General features: G+C 44.7%; 1 pseudogene; it reads right to left on the bottom strand.

The window, feature by feature from the left end:
* Positions 1 to 8,408: 8,408 nt before the first annotated feature.
* Positions 8,409 to 8,525, bottom strand: LOC126356704 (5S ribosomal RNA; annotated as a pseudogene).
* Between the last annotated feature and the right edge of the window lie 9,215 nt (positions 8,526 to 17,740).

Below are 17,740 nucleotides of genomic sequence, written 5' to 3'. Positions count from 1 at the left end.
CTAACACTGTTAGTGCCCGGCGCTCCCGCTATCCATCGTGGAGTTTTATAACGGTGCTGAACGTGCAGATAGTTGGTTTTGGATTCATGCATCCGATTGCACTCCTACAGTTCAGACACAATTCAGGACTAAATATTGCAAGTCACCACCTCAAAGAAAAAGTGTTATTAACTGGCGCAGTCGTTTCACCGAAACTGTCTGTGTATCGCACAGGACGCTGGGTCAGGGTCGGCCAACAGTCTCTGATGCAGCAGTTGAACAAATGCGGCCCTTTCGCCTTCGAAGTCCGGCTAAATCAACGTGACGTGCCAGCTTAGAACTGAGTTCGCCTTGTGTTACGGTGAAGAAAATATTACGAAAACGCCTGTCGTTTAAACCTTCTAAATTGGAATTGTTGCTAGTTTTAAGAGAACATGACAAAGAAAAACGACCTGAGGTCTGTGCAGAAATGTTTAGCAAAATGCAGACTGAAGGTGATTTTCTTAATAAAATTGTGTCCTTTGGCGAAGCCACATTCCATACTTGCAGTAAAGTTCATCGGCATGATGTTCGAATATCGGGTGGGCAGAAACTTCGTCACGTAATCGAACGTGTTCGGGATTCGCCTGAGGTAAATGCTTTTGCGCTGTAAGTATTAACAAGATTTACAGTCCTTTCTTTTTTGACGAGTCAACTGGCATATCTTACCTGAACACACGTGAAATTATCTAATGCCTCAATTACAGCAGGATATGGGCAGAGAATTTATTGTCCAGCAAGGGTGGCGCGCCACCACATTATCATCTTGAAGTTGTCGCTCATTTGCGTAGGAATGTACCAACTTGGAATGGACGTGGTGCAAAAAAATCCTGGCCATAACGATCCCCTGATTTAAGCCAAATGCACTTCCGCGTAAGGGGTTACATTAAAGATGCGGCGTTTGTTCCTCCGCTTCTGGGAAACGGCGATGAGCTGCAACAACACGTAAGACAGGGAGCTATCATCGTACATCATGACAGGATTTGGCAGGAAATTTATTACAGGGGAGACATGTGTAGCCCCGCTGAACATCAGTAAATATACTGCACTCAGTGCTGTATCAAACACTTCTGTAAGTTATTTACCTCTGTCACAACTAAAGGTTACTTTTGTTTAATTAATTCATAAACAGCCTGTATTTACTACTACTCCTGAAACAGCATATACACAACACTGTCGGCCGGAGACCCGTTGTAGAGGTGACAAACCTGCGGAGCTGACCTGCTGCTTTCGCACGTTGCTACAGGTATCAGTGGCCGGAAAGCATGTGACGGTAGTCACGCAGAGGCTTTGCGGTACATTCACGCCATTTCCACTCCCACGCCGTACACTGCAGTAAGTGCAGTCATGTAGCAGCGCCTAATAGTGATGCATTGAAAGTTTCCAATGGCTTTCACCAGGAAACAATGCCGTTTACTCCATTGTCCTGCTTTAACAGGTGTCAGCAATCATTATTTCTAGGAAATTGGAGCTACTTTCGGAAAGATTTCACTAATGTAAGACTACAAGCTTGCGTAGTCGCAGTGAATTTCCTCAAAATCGTTCTGGGTTGTAGACCGCGTCATGTGGTAAAATGATGTATCAATTAGCTACAACATAGCAGGTCAGCAACTGGAAGCAGTTAATTCCATAAATTATCTGGGAGTAGGCATTAGGAGTGATTTAAAATGGAATAATCATATAAAGTTGATCGTCGGTAAAGCAGATGCCAGACCGAGATTCATTGGAAGAATCCTAAGGAATTGCAATCCGAAAACAAAGGAAGTAGGTTACAGTACGCTTGTTCGCCCGCTGCTTGTATACTGCTCAGCAGTGTGGGATCCGTAACAGATTGTTTTGATAGAAGACAGAGAGAAGATCCAACGGAGAGCAGCGCGCTTCGTTACAGGATCATTTAGTAATCGCGAAAGCGTTACGGAGATGATAGATAAACTTCAGTGGACGACTCTGCAGGAGAGACGCTCAGTAGCTCGGTACGGGCTCTTGTTGAAGTTTCTAGAACATACCTGCACCGTGGAGTCAAACAGTATATTGCTCCCTCCTACGTATACCTCGCGAAGAGACCATGAGGAAAAAATCAGAGAGATTAGAGCCCACACAGAAGCATACCAACAATCCTTCCTTCCACGAACAATACGAGACTGTAATAGAAGGGAGAACTGATAGAGGTACTCAAGGTACCCTCCGCCACACACCGTCAGGTGGCTTGCAGAGTATGGATGTAGATGTAGATGTAGAATGTATTGCGAGAGTACTACGCTGATGAAGGCCAAAACGTGGTCACATCGTTACAAACTGAGTGGTCAAACGCTTGGGGAAGTGTTGTCTCATTTGAAGATGTGCTGTGTATGACGACTGAAAAATGTCACTCGTTATGGCGTATAGCGCGATTGTAGTAGCGATTAAAGTTTTCCAGGAATCACTATAACCAATCGCTTTTTGTAATGATAAATATTTGTCTTATTTTACTATCTCCGCTTTCAAGTCGTCTAACGACTCATTGCCCTTAGCGTACTGTTCTTAGGAATTGTTTATAGAGTTGTGGGAGTCATTCTGTAGCTGGACGAGGCAGAAAAAGCTCTAACAAGTACCCACTGGATGTGGTGAAGTTCAAATGGCTCTAAGCACTATGGGACTTAACATCTGAGGTGATCAGTCTCATAGACGTAGAACTACTTAAACCTAACTAACCTAAGGACATCACACAAATCCATGCCCAAGGCTGAATTCGAACCTGCGACCATACCAGCTGCGCGGTTCCGGACTGAAGCGTCTACAACCGCTCATAGACAACGGCTGGCTGTGACGAAGTATCTGTAATTATTTATGTTATATGGTCGCCTTGATTGCATTAATTATATTTCCACCCTGTCTCGTTTCTATTTTCACTGCTTGGCCACAGCTACACAACCATTTTCTCAATGGTACGCACTGATGAGCCAAAACATTATGACCAGAGCCCACCGCGATGTTGGATACCTTCTGACTACGTTTCGAGTACGTGACGCGATAACAAAGTTATGTAAGCGGCGCAGACACGGACGGGAGATCACCCTAGCGAAGACATGAGCTGAAAATGGAGAAATCCATTGAGATAAGCGCAGGGCAGATTATCATTACCCAGAGCCTGTTAAGGAGTATCTGGAAAACGGCGAAGCTGGTCAGATGTTTGCTTATTACTGTCGTGAGCATCTACGGGAAGAGGTAGGACAGTGAAACTACCACTAGGCGCTAAGTGGTTGGACGTCCACGACTCTTCACAGGGGCCTCTCTGCTCTGTATAGTAGGATAGTTGATCTGTGGCATCTCTGTCGAAGGAGCATAATGCTGTGTTTCGGAGCACATCGTTCCTTGTACCTTGTTTAATACGGAGCTCCGCAGTAGACCACCCCTACGTGTTCACATGTTGACCGAACGACATCGTCAATTGCAATAGTAGTGGACACGAAACCATCGGGATTCGACTATCGATCAATGGAAACGTGTCGGCTCTTCGGGCGAATCACATTTTACACTAGGTCGCTGGTCGTCGCCACAAACGCCGTGATCAAAGTGAGCGACGGTTCGAAACGTGCACCGCACCACGGACGCAGGCTAGTGGGAGCGTTATTATGCTACGGGAGACGTTCTCCTGGCGTGTCTAGGAGCCAGAACTGTGCTACAGAGATTTGAGGAGCATTATAGGGAACTCGCGTTGATGCCTCGGCGACCAAATTAGCCTGATGTGTAAATCCCATGGAACCCGTCTGAACGCTATCGGGCGCTACCACCGCGTACCCAAATCAGCGGCCGGTTATTTATGCGAATTACGTGACCCGTACGCAGAGATCTGATGCTCCATGCCTCCACAAACCTACCAACAAACTGTTGGATCCCTGACACAAAGAATCAGTGATGTATTTCGTTCCAAAGACGGCCAAAGAAGCCGTTAAGCGGGTGGTCATAATGTTTGGCTCATCAGTGTAAACAGTAATTGAGGAGGATTGAAACCGCTAAAGATAAAATACATAATTTATGTCATAACAAAAGGCGACTGGATGGCCAAGTCTGAAAAGCTTTACTTATCACAATCGCAGTGTCTGTAATAATAACAGTAGTTGTTGACACAGTATTTCGGCAGTCTTACAGACAGGTGTGTAATTGAAAGTGTGTCAAATTGGCATCACGTAGCCAGTTAATGGACTTTAACACGGGCTGATATCAATACAAGACGTATGGGTCACAGTATATCGGAGATCACACACAAAAAATCGGGTTTCAGAGGTAAACAGATGTAAGCCAGAGACTTTTCCGAGACGTCATGCGCATGGACAAGACTCAGCAGCTGTTCAGTCCAGGTCCCTTACAAGGAAAGAGAGTTTAACTACATTAAAATCACCATGCCAATCACGGATTCCTATTGCTTAGGTAATCACAAGTTGAGTGATAGTATTCATGGGCATATAAATCAATAAATTAGAGAGTCGATGAAATCAGTCAATTTATGCATTTAAATGAATTTTCCCCAGCCACTGAAACCAGCGACGGCTCGCCTGAGACGAGGACCACCGAATGGTGGAGTAGTTTCCGTATTCGCCAATCAATGGATTCAGACTATTCTAACATGGCGGAAATCTGTTGAAGTTCGGGGTCATTACTTTTAGATTCAAGCTGCAGCCACGCCGACGCGTAAGGCACCATCACAAGATCACCAATCAGAGCGCCAGGAAGCCGAGTTGACCCTCCTGCCGAAAGCAGCAGGAACTGTTTAACTGCCACTCCCGTTCAGGTTGGCTGTAGGCACCTTTTCCTGTCGGCGGAGACACACTGCTGTGCTGCAACTGTGGCTGCAAAAAAATACAAAGAAACTCTCTCCCAGCCCCATTTTGTTGTATTTCTCCGCCGGCTTCACGTCGTAATTAATACTAGTGCGGAAGTTGCCACCATTTCATTGTATATCTGTTGGCTTCCATCGCTTTCGAAGCAACCATGTGTAGATTCACTCACGGTACTACCCTCGTGCTGACTTCTGCCACCGTTATGTTGTAAATACCCTACTTGTGCGCCGCGAGAAACCGGTAATGGGATTCTATCGACGCTAAGGCCGTTAACTTTGTTGCGTTGCCGCTGTCTATGTGTCCGTAGTACGTGTGTTCTCGAGACTAACTACTTTTTTTGGTGATTTTCTGTTCTCAAAATTCACTTCAGTTTCACGGATCATAACTGACTCTAGGGATTCTATGACTTATCGTTCTTTCTCTTTTGATACTCATTGTTTTTTATACATATTTATCTCGTCCTACAGCACGTCGGCAACTCGCCGTACGGCCCATAATTGTGGATTGGCTAATTCCTATTCTTTATGGCACGCCTACATCACATTTGTGTGTTCTTACCGCGAAAATACACTCCTGGAAATGGAAAAAAGAACACATTGACACCGGTGTGTCAGACCCACCATACTTGCTCCGGACACTGCGAGAGGGCTGTACAAGCAATGATCACACGCACGGCACAGCGGACACACCAGGAACCGCGGTGTTGGCCGTCGAATGGCGCTAGCTGCGCAGCATTTGTGCACCGCCGCCGTCAGTGTCAGCCAGTTTGCCGTGGCATACGGAGCTCCATCGCAGTCTTTAACACTGGTAGAATACCGCGACAGCGTGACGTGAACCGTATGTGCAGTTGACGGACTTTGAGCGGGGGCGTATAGTGAGCATGCGGGAGGCCGGGTGGACGTACCGCCGAATTGCTCAACACGTGGAGCGTGAGGTCTCCACAGTATATCGATGTTGTCGCCAGTGGTCAGCGGAAGGTGCACGTGCCCGTCGACCTGGGACCGGACCGCAGCGACGCACGGATGCACGCCAAGACCGTAGGATCCTACGCAGTGCCGTAGGGGACCGCACCGCCACTTCCCAGCAAATTAGGGACACTGTTGCTCCTGGGGTATCGGCGAGGACCATTCGCAACCGTCTCCATGAAGCTGGGCTACGATCCCGCACACCGTTAGGCCGTCTTCCGCTCACGCCCCAACATCGTGCAGCCCGCCTCCAGTGGTGTCGCGACAGGCGTGAATGGAGGGACGAATGGAGACGTGTCGTCTTCAGCGATGAGAGTCGCTTCTGCCTTGGTGCCAATGATGGTCGTATGCGTGTTTGGCGCCGTGCAGGTGAGCGCCACAATCAGGACTGCATACGACCGAGGCACACAGGGCCAACACCCGGCATCATGGTGTGGGGAGCGATCTCCTACACTGGCCGTACACCTCTGGTGATCGTCGAGGGGACACTGAATAGTGCACGGTACATCCAAAGCGTCATCGAACCCATCGTTCTACCATTCCTAGACCGGCAAGGGAACTTGCTGTTCCAACAGGACAATGCACGTCCGCATGTATCCCGTGCCACCCAACGTGCTCTAGAAGGTGTAAGTCAACTACCCTGGCCAGCAAGATCTCCGGATCTGTCCCCCACTGAGCATGTTTGGGACTGGATGAAGCGTCGTCTCACGCGGTCTGCACGTCCAGCACGAACGCTGGTCCAACTGAGGCGCCAGGTGGAAATGGCATGGCAAGCCGTTCCACAGGACTACATCCAGCCTCTCTACGATCGTCTCCATGGGAGAATAGCAGCCTGCATTGCTGCGAAAGGTGGATATTCACTGTACTAGTGCCGACATCGTGCATGCTCTGTTGGCTGTGTCTATGTGCCTGTGGTTCTGTCAGTGTGATCATGTGATGTATCTGAGCCCAGGAATGTGTCAATAAAGTTTCCCCTTCCTGGGACAATGAATTCACGATGTTCTTATTTCAATTTCCAGGAGTGTATTTGATTTAATTTCAATGCAGTGTCTGTTACTTGTCTGCAGTCCCCCCCCCCCCCCCACTATCCCTCCCGCCCCCGCGGTCCCCTTCATTAATTAGGTCATTTACCCAGACAACAGAGCTCTTCCTGTAAGTGATGACTGAGGTCTCCACGGTCGGCGGAACAGAAGCTTAGCATGTGAAGGGGTTCAAATGGCTCTGAGCACTATGGGACTTAACATCTGAGGTCATCAGCCCCCTAGACTTAGAACTACATAAACCTAACTAACCTAAGGGCATCACACACATCCATGACCGAGGCAGGATTCGAACCTGCGACCGCAGCAGTAGCGCGGTTCGAGACTGAAGCGCCTAGAACCGCTCGGCCACAGCGGCCGGCTTTAGCATGTCAAATTACTTTTTATCCGCTTATAGGAAAACAGCAACATAAAGTAAATCTCATTTCCACCCGATAAACCTACAGCCCTAAACCAACCAATTGCTGAATCTACATAGTGTCTAGGATGGATCTCAGACTTGTGTTCCCGCACGAATACACCGCTGCACAGGGCAGGTCTCAGTAGAGCCAGATGTGGCGATGGACAGTTTACTTGAGTCAGACCTCCGCCAGTTTGGATGTGCTGCGTCAGAAACCACTTTTAACAGGACTAAATGGACACAAACGCATCACACATGCTTCAGAAGCATAGGAGCGACTCACTATTAGTGTCACATCCGGTGCATTACCATGACTTTTGGCAACACTATGCGCATCAGTCGTTCTATAACTTAGAAGAGTTTTATGGAAACTAGAGAACCAACTGTTTTATTACGATTAGGTACTAAGCGTAATCAATAAAATTCCGAAAAATGAACAGCAGACTCCGGGAGATTGCTGGTCGCTTAACATCATGTACTGTTTGTAGGATTTTGTTTTCGCTGAATGAATGTTACACTAGAAACAACAGAATGAATGGCAGTTACATGTCACAATTCAGACTTCAAATGTTTCCTAAAAATTGAAGTTACTCTAAATGTAACGTTGATTGTAACTGACGCTGAAAGAAAATTCAACATGGCGTACCTGATTTCACGGAGGGCCGTGTGCCACCTGTGAGTAAATCAATTTCGTCTTGGATGGAAGCAGATACAGCTTTCCTTCTAACTTCATTTTAAATATTGAAATGTTAGTTATATTTTGTACGTGGTAATGTGTGGTCTAATCGCTCGAAATGTAATTGCCCAGTCAAAATTTATATCCAAAAAATTGAAATTATTTTCTGTCAGGCAGTTCCGTTTGAAACGTTGTGATAACTGTAATGTACAATGAAAAGTAATCGCTCCATCATAAACTTGAAACGCTAGACCGTATGATATTAAAGGTTCAAGTTGCTTGAACAAAAATCACTCCGTCTTCAGGCCACAAGTGGCCCATCGGGACCATCCGACCGCCGTGACATCCTCAGATGAGGATGCGGATAGGAGGGACGTGTGGTCAGCACACCGCTCTCCCGGTCGTTATGATGGTTTTCTTTGACCGGAGTCGCTACTATTCGGATGAGTAGCTCCTCAATTGGCATCACGAGGCTCAGTGCACCCCCAAAAATGGCAACAGCACATGGCGGCTGGATGGTCACCCATCCAAGTGCCGTCCAAGCCCGACAGCGCTTAACTTCAGTGATCTCACGGGAACCGGTGTATCCACTGCGGTAAGGCCGTTGCCATGCGTGAACAAAACGTTACGCAAAAATCAATTGAGAAACGTTACAGACTGAATATCGCATCCAGAATTAAGAACTATTATTTTAAACTGTTTTATACAAGAAGTTCATTTACACTGGCGTAACGAACGACTGACAGCCAGGACGCGTGCCCTGTGCACTGTTTCCATTGCGAGAAAGAAAATGTGAAAAGGTAAAAGAAAGAAGAAAGAGAGGACGAAGTATGAAGAATGATAATAATATGGTGATGGTGATGATGATGATGATGAGGAGGAGGAGGAGGAGGAGGTAAAAGAAAGAAGAGATGGAGAGAGAGAATTGGAGGGTATTAAAATAGGAATATGATTGGACTGTTTTGGGCAACAATTCCAGGAGACGCACGTCGCTCTGATACAGAGACACCTGTTCCTTGTTTTGGGTTACTAGATCGAGCCACTCTCGCTTTACCATGTGAGGCAACGTTACGGAAGTACGGAGTATAAAGAGTATAGTTCGCGTTTATTGTTTTGTTTGTGATGACTTTGGCTTTATGAAAAAATTGCTCTAACACCAGTGGGAGTTAACATTTGAGGTCATCAGTCCCATAGACTTAGAACCACTTAAACCTAACTAACCTAAGGACATCACACACATCCATGCCCGAGGCAGGATTCGAACCTGCGACCGTAGCAGCAGCTCGGTTCCGGACTGAAGCGCCTCGAACCGCTCGGTCACAGTTGCAGCATTTATCGGCAATGAAAGAATGAAAAACTAATCGCGACATTGTTATAATGCGAATCTGGACTGCGTGTTGTCCTGTGTTCTTAACTGGTATTATATAAAAAGTAATTACTGAAATTGGTACATTTTAGTTCTCTGTTAGCTAGCTTTGTTACACAATTGTTCCAGGATGTACCCAGTTTCTACAGCATAGTAGCAGATAACTGTGTTGCGGCAGACTGCCGAGTGTGATCAAAGCAGTCCTTCGCAGTGTTCCTTCTGTCGCCTTCATACAGGATTCATTACACGGGACGAAACTTCGGCAACTTTGTTTCGGTTAGTCGCGCAATCCGCCTTATAGCCTTTCCACCTGCACGCTTCCACACATACAGCAATGGACTTTCAGTCTGCTTCATAAAAACCAGTGCGAGTCTGAGAAGCTCTCGCCACCGTCGACTTGAGAGCCCCACGAGACGGCGACTCATCGACCGCCGCCATAACAGGTGTTTACTGCGCCGACTGACCCCGCGCGCGCCGGCCGCTTTCAATTATGGATCGCGCGGGGGTCGATCCCGTCCAGTCGGCAGGAAAGCCGTGGGCAGCTCGGACACACGGGCCGACACGGATCAGCATGAGACGTGGCCGGCGCGGGAAAGCACAGGACCCCGAGGCCTATGTATGGGTCGAGGGCGCCGACAGGGGCAAGGCCGACAACCTCGCAGAGTCCTACAGTGGCGTGTTTAGAAGCAGAGCTGCTAACGCGCAAACTTGGTACTTAGTGAGCCAGAGCAATTACAGGAAATTCTTGTACGGGCGTAGGCTATCAGTTCAGAGCTAGAAGGCTTTTCCTGAAAGTAAGTTCCTATCAGTCGCGAAATTGAAACTATATTGAAAATCAGAAATGTTTTATTTGCAACAGTTGGCTCCACTTACGTCTCTACATACTCACCCCTCCGGCTAGGACATCTGTCGCACCGTTATACCAACTTTCCAATACCCTCGTCATAGAAGACAGCTTCTTATGCTTCCCGCCAATTCTCTACGCTCATCTATAGCTCGTTGTCTGTGCGAAAATGTTATCTTCGTAGCCAGTAGTTAATGTCAGCAGAGATAAAACACAAAGGGAGCCAATTACCGGCTGTAGTGCGGGTGATCAAACACTTAAACGCTGCAGGAGCATTTTCGTAGCCCCTGCAGATTGCGACCGAGAATTGTCGCGAAGTAGGGACCGTATTACAGTTCTGCAATGTGGGCTGCATAACATCAGGCGAAATCTCTCACCAGGGCCTCATACTTAGCGGGAGACACTAATTTCTACGCATCTTTATATGCTCACCATGCGCTCAGAACTGAAAAGAGTGAAGTGATGCAACCGACATGCATACTAGAGACACTGTCGAACACATATGTGCAAAGCTTTATTAGATTTTCACAGTGGTTTCGATTTCTTGGCCGATGGGGACTTACTTTCCGATTATCCCTCGTACTTAACGATCTTGCGCCTGCGAGGAGATAAAAAAATTGCTTGGGCAAATTGATGTTTCTGGTTGTGTGTGTGTGTGTGTGTGAGAGAGAGAGAGAGAGAGAGAGAGAGAGATAAGAGGTGCGGAGGCGAGTGACAGGAAATGGAAAAAGGAGTGTGTAGAAAGAGGAGAACGGCAGAAAAAAGAGAGAATGATCTTAGAGAAACGTGACAGGAAACAGGGACAAACAGGGACCGAAAATTGGGGAGGAGAGGGGAAAAAAAGAGAGAACTGAGGCTGCAGGGAGGAAGCCATAGAGAGTGAGCAAGTCAATAGCCAGTAAACCGGTTCCAGCTTGTTTGTATTTCATCCTATCCAATAAATGGCTAATTTCCCAAAACTATCAGTTGCAGTTTCCGAACGGTGGTATAAACTTTCAGGTACGATAGATAAGGGAAAATGTTATCAGTCTGACAGAAGAAACCATGATTCAGAAACGAATTAATTAAAAGCTATGAGCGAAAATCGAAACATTTAAGAGTTACCATTGTTACGCTGACAATGATAAAAATTCAAGTAATAGGTATTTTGGTAATGTTTCCATTTATCTAACTATTTGCAAAATTTCTTAAGCTTCTATCATTATCGCATATAACAATTGTAGCATCCCCATCACCAATCGAAGATTACACATTATTAGTAGAATTTTTATCAAATTTGGTGCATCTGTATAGAAAATACGCACAAAACTGCTGGAACATTCTTCCGAGGAGTAAGAGAATTGGAAAAGTGAGCATAAGACTGCTATGCATTCTATAATTTCGTGAATGTTAGATTGTGGTCTGGAAACAGTGACTGTTTACGACATAAAAGATAAATGAAACAGTTATCTGCCTCAGGTACTTTTATTTTATCCCAGGACGCGTTTCGAGGGGTTACTCCCTCATCTTCAGGTCGATAGGTGAATTACATAACATTTTTGTTTGCTCTGTATATCCAGTCGTCTGTTTCGAGTTACATTTCGGTCCAAGTAAGATTTAACTTCCACTTGTTAATAAAATATGGCACTGGAATCATAAATTGTAAACAACAATGCAGCTACTTACACGGTGTTCCAGTAGAAAAAACCGTGAGCCTTGCCATAAATAACCCTCAGCGTTAACTCCGCTAGGACATGTTGTAGTAGTTTTGTACCGTTTAAAACACATACTTCCACTGCCATATTATTTTAACAAGTACCAGTTATATCTTATTTGTAACGAAATGAAAATGAAAACAGACAACTGGCCATACCCAGCAAAGAAAAATGTAATGTAAACCACTGATCCAGCAGAGGATGAAGATGTAAGCCCTTAAAATGCGCCGAGATAGAAAAAAGTGACTGACGTAGCGTTGGTGATTGTTTTAATTTATCGTTTCTTCACTTTTTTAATATGAGAATTTTATGGATATTCACGGGGAATGTCTAACAAAATCGGCGTAGGAAAGAAATATGTCCTTCTCGAGAAATGGCAATGGGAACAAATAGTGAGCCAATATCCGAAACACACTGTGAAATGAAGTTATTTCTCGCATCCTACATTTCACGTTACAATCATAAGAACAAGACAGAGATTTTAGGGCGTCTGCGGGGGTACACAGATAGCAATTTTAAGCTATCATGATAAGCGAATCAAACAAGAAAGGAAGTAACTAACAGGGACACAAAATAATCTCCACAGTACCTCCGCCTGTGACCTCATATTTGTATACAGGAACATCTGGAGCTGGTAGCCTCTCCGCAGCAAAGGGCACAGACGCGTGCCAGTGCATTGGCTTTCGACCCGGCGCTGGTGGTACGAAATTTGATATTTTGATCTCTAGTATGTGGCCGACAAAAAGAAGATAGGTTGTGGTATAGTGTCAGGGTGTATACGCGGAAAAGGAAAAAATTTCCCGGGTTTCTCCCGGATTTCCCGGTTAAAAAAAAAACACTTTCTCCCGGGTGAAAATATACTTTTTCCCTCTTAACTGACAGTATACTTTCTCTCGGAACTGTAAAACATATCAGTCTATTGAATGATTATGGTTTTATACACGGGCGTAGAATTTCCCGGCGCTATCCAAAACTAAACGCAGGAAAAAAACGCGTTTTGGAAAGATCTTTGATGTACAGCAACATGTATGCTGCATATTTTCGTATTACGAAAGTATAAATTCGAATTCCACCAAACACCGCATGTTTTTTTCCGAAGCATTGAAATCGAAATTTGCGATGCACTTTCGTAAGCCAGTCATAGCTCATGTCACGTGATGTCAGCCGATGACAGAGGTTATTCAGAGCTTAGGACACGTGATGTAGTCAGACAATAGCAACATCACGGTTAAGTAGCACGAACACACAAACAGAAAAAGTTTATGGTTTAAATTAATATACATAGTGTTGTTACACGAAACGCAAAACTTTCAAATATAATGTTGGTCTATAAGATTAATACGCTGGAAGAGACGCTAAGCTTTCACATATAATGTTCTCTTCTATGCGCGTATTACAATTTAAGACATATCACACAAATGTGCCAGCAAAATTTTTAATAACGACATAAATTTCTGATATTCTGGGCTCAAAATTCATCTAAATGGCTCGTCATTTTATTTTTAAATGAGAGTGAAACGCTCTGTGATTTAAGAAATTCATCGTACATTCTCGCACGGGGTTCCGGTGTAACTGCCAGAATGATACTTTGATGGTAACGCTTTTCAAACCACCATCCGCAATATTTTCACGCGACCTGTTAGAAATAGGTTCGTTTCTGCAGTTGCTAGAGAGCGCCAGATGACAGGCGCCACCGCGTTTGGGCAGCTACGATGTCGTAGGGAGCCCGTATGTTCGTACGTGTAAAGCGTTTGAAGTTCTTACATATGTCATAAAAGAAACAAGACATCAGAGGATATTCCAGGAGCATCAGAATTTCCTGACCCATACTAAAATGTGCACAATCGTATGTACAGATTCCCAGTGAAGTAGACCACGACATGATATTAACTTTTCAATGTGGTTTTCGCGATGTAAATTTTCTTGGAGTACCAGTACTGTGTCATCTCATGTTTGGTTCCTTATTATGGCATAATACCATACATGCTAGAAGTCGAAAACGTGCACTTGAAATGCAGCGAACAGTGTGTGGAATTAAACACTTCGATTCAAAAATATTTTCTGCCTCAGCGGAAAAGATGAATGAAAGAAAATTTCTTTAGCAAACCGACAAAAATGACTTCATTGTTCTGCAAGGCAATTAATGCTTGACTGTCCGTAATTGTGTGAATGTATTTTAATTAACTTGATAGCTCCCGGCCACAAAAATCTGTTTTGTTTTCATTTGACGTGAGAGCAGTAAACGAAGAGGATACAACAAAATCACTAAATGTAAATATGGGTCACGTGAAGACTACCCACTTCCCTACTGTAACTCAGACCGCTTTGCGCATCAGCCCCGGATCTACGATATTCCCGAACCGGGGAAATACCCGGCCATTCACTCGAGCATTTGATATAGGACGTGAAAAATTGAAAAAAACTAATTTTTCAAAAATATGTTCATTTTGTAGCGCACATCTTCCTGAAGAGTTTGATGGATAAAACATATGTGTTTGAGAGGAAATGTAACACGTGTTATTTGGTCGTAAGTGTGCCAAAGTGCACTGCCTCGCCTCCTGACACAGCATTCTTCCATCGCACGTCACTGTACTTCACTCTGTGGAATTGAAACGTGTATATTTTGTAATGGTGCCATCAAACCATATTCTGGGCAGTGGAAATTAAAATGTCATGTGGTGCCTCTCCTGCTTACAGTCAGCCGGTTTGACATTCTATCCAGAAAGAAAGAAAGAACTCTTCAGAAAATTTGCACTCTTTATTCCCTATCAGTTAACAATTTACTGCTTTGTGTAACATAATATTAAAGATAGGATACATAAACCCAGTAAAGACATGAGATAAGCAAGACAATACACATTTCTTCAATCCTTAGCTCCTAGAATTTTTTCTCTCTAATCTTGCTACAGCTTTACATGGCGTGCTTTCCTTTCTGCGAAAGAATCTTTTACCTCATCAAAGTTCGTCAAACATTTTGCGACATGAAAAGTCGAAATGTCGTTGTCTACTACTGAAAAAGCTGTTAATACAAATAGGACCCAAGACTGGAGTGGTTTCTAGATCTGATGCCAGCAGTGGTGGCCGAGCGGTTCTAGGCGCTACAGTCTGGAACCGCGCGACCGCTACGGTGACAGGTTCGAATCCTGCCTTGGGCATGGATGTATGTGATGTCTTTAGGTTAATTACGTTTAAGTAGTTCTAAGTTATAGGGGACTGATGACCTCATAATTTGAGTCCCATAGTGCTCAGAGCCATTCGAACCATTTTTTGTTTTCCGATCTGATTACGTCTATTTTGTCACTGTCTGTTAGATAAAACAAAATAGGCCTTTTTAATACTGCAACAATTGTAACACACATCAAATAAACGAGACTGTTTTGACACAAACGGTCCTTTTTGGAACGACAGAATATAATTCACAATGTACCAACATCAAATGCCTATCAGATCTACTACAAGCAAAAAGCTTTACGTTAGGAAACAGTTTCACACTTCATTCATACCCTCCAGTTTCTCAAGTATGAAATCGAAAAGTAGTAGTACGAAATTTTTATACAAACTTGGAATCGTCATACCTTTCCGTAATTTGTGTGATGTACCCGTTTCGTCTCCTTCTTCTTTCTAACAAACAGTCTTGTTATCACTAATTTAGTAATTATTCTTGCCAATGTCAAAACTTATTCGCAGGTTAACTTCACTAACTCTGCCAAAATCACCGGTTTAGTTAGCCCGCGATTTTTCTCCGGTCAACCCTAGTTACATGTTCGTAGAGCTCGTTTTCCGCGGTTCTTCCAGAACAGAACTTAATGCGGGTGCTAGCCGGGGACTGTACAACCGACCCTTACTAGTATAGCGATCTGGCCAAAATTATCTGCCAAAATTTCAGTTTCTTGGATACACCGAGAAGGTAATCTTTCTTACCTGTTATTCGTTTATTTCCACTCCTGTAGTCTGAATCCATGGATGTCGCTTCTAATTATAACAACGCTCATCATTCGCAAACCCAATCAACCACACCATCAGACAGTGGTTGGCATTCATCCGTTCGGCCTTAACTCCGCTCAGCTCGTATAGCCCCTTTTGTCTGTAGGAAAGTTTGTTTCTACATGCGACGACGATTCCCCTGGCAGGGACATCATGTACACTATGCACGCATTCACGAATCAACTTACGATTCATTCAGAAATCAGCTTCGAATGTGTTCAAAAATGTTCAAAAACAGACAGGAATGCGTTTCAAAGTCATATGAATAATCGATAGACTAACATGCGCTGGGTGCTAGTCGCTTTGTGAAACAAGGTTTTTTCCCTCAAGAATATGTATTTGCGCCCCCCTCCCCCCTCTAGATCTGGGCCTGCTGTGCATCCATGAATCTAGCAGATTGGGAACTCCAGTAAAATTTTTCCCGGTAGCATCTCGCTGCTTGCTGCTACTGCTTACACAGCCAACAGCCACATTTCTGTAGCCAGAAGCGGAAGAAGGTACTACTCAACTGCACTTGCGCATCATCCCGCTCGTTACTGCTAAAATGAATCTAATGTAAACAGTTGTGACGTCACGTTCGTCGGAGGCAATTTGTTGTAACGAAGCATTGCAAAGTCTTCCTAAAGCCTTTGACACATTTTGTTGTTGGCAGACGCTTGTATAAGCACTATGTTTTGTCGCAGTATATGGCGCATTTCCTTTGCAATTGAACTTTTATTTTGGTTTTTTCTCTCGTTCATGTTTTATTATTGCAGTTTTATTCTGCAGTAGCGGGATACAGTAATATCCTTTGTCAGAGTATCGGTTCTTACCAGTCAAAATTACAGAAATTTAACTGAAAACAAAAACAATGGAAAATTCACGGATTCTAAAAAATTCCGGGGTTTATCCCGGTTTTCTCCCGGATGAAAAAATTCCCGGGTTTTTCCCGGATCTCCCAGCTGTTCCGGGTCGTATACACCCTGAGTGTTCATGATAACTACACTTTACATCAACTGACTCCGCAGCATCTCTTGGAAAGAGCGCTTGAGATAAGGATATGTGCCAGCAACGGATTGCAGCCCCTCCCGTCATCAGAAACACATGTACAACATTATAGTTGAAACTTCCTGGCAGACCAAAACCGAGCGCCGGACCGAGACTCGAACTCGGGACCTTAGCCCTTCGCGGCCAGTGCTCTACCACTGAGCTACCCAAGCACGACTCACGCCCCGTCCCCAGACCGAAGGGCAAAGGTCCCGAGTTCGAGTCTCGGTCCGATGCATGGCTATGGTCTGCCAGGAAGTTTCATATCAGCGCACACTCCGCTGCAGAGTAAAAATCTCATTCTGGAAACATCATAGTTATTCCAATATTATAGTTACCAGCCTTCATAATAGTCGTACAAAACAGATATTCTTGTGATACTTCGGACACAGACGACGCGTTAAGTGGACTCAAACCGAAAGAAAATATGAAGTTGAAATTAACAAGTATAGAGGCACAATTCTTTTTGCGACGTATTTTCACGTGGAAAATTAACGTTTTCTTTCATGATTGAAAGAGACTTCCATGGCGTGTAAGCTTGGAATATTGATAAGACTGGAAATATCTTCCTTTTTGTCTTGCTGCATTCTCTTGTCACTTTGTTCGTTATCTGTTCTCCTCCTAGCCTCTATTTGTGCAGATGTGTGTAATTGTGTACGTTATCATTTTGGAGAAAAAAATGGTTCAAATGGCTCTGAGCACTATGGGACTTAACTTCTGAGGTCATCAGTCCCCCAGAACTTAGAACTACTTAAACCTAACTAACCTACGGACATCACACGCATCCATGTCCGAGGCAGGATTCGAACCTGCGACCGTAGCGGTCGCGCGGCTCCAGACTGTAGCGCCTAGGACCGCTCGGCCACCCCGGTCGACCATTTTGGAGAATAATAAGTACGATCAAACAGAC

This window comes from Schistocerca gregaria, chromosome 3 (genome assembly GCF_023897955.1).
Source record: "Schistocerca gregaria isolate iqSchGreg1 chromosome 3, iqSchGreg1.2, whole genome shotgun sequence".
NCBI lineage: Eukaryota > Metazoa > Arthropoda > Insecta > Orthoptera > Acrididae > Schistocerca > Schistocerca gregaria.
Note: the sequence above shows the minus strand (reverse complement) of the source record. Positions and strands in the feature narration are given on the sequence as shown.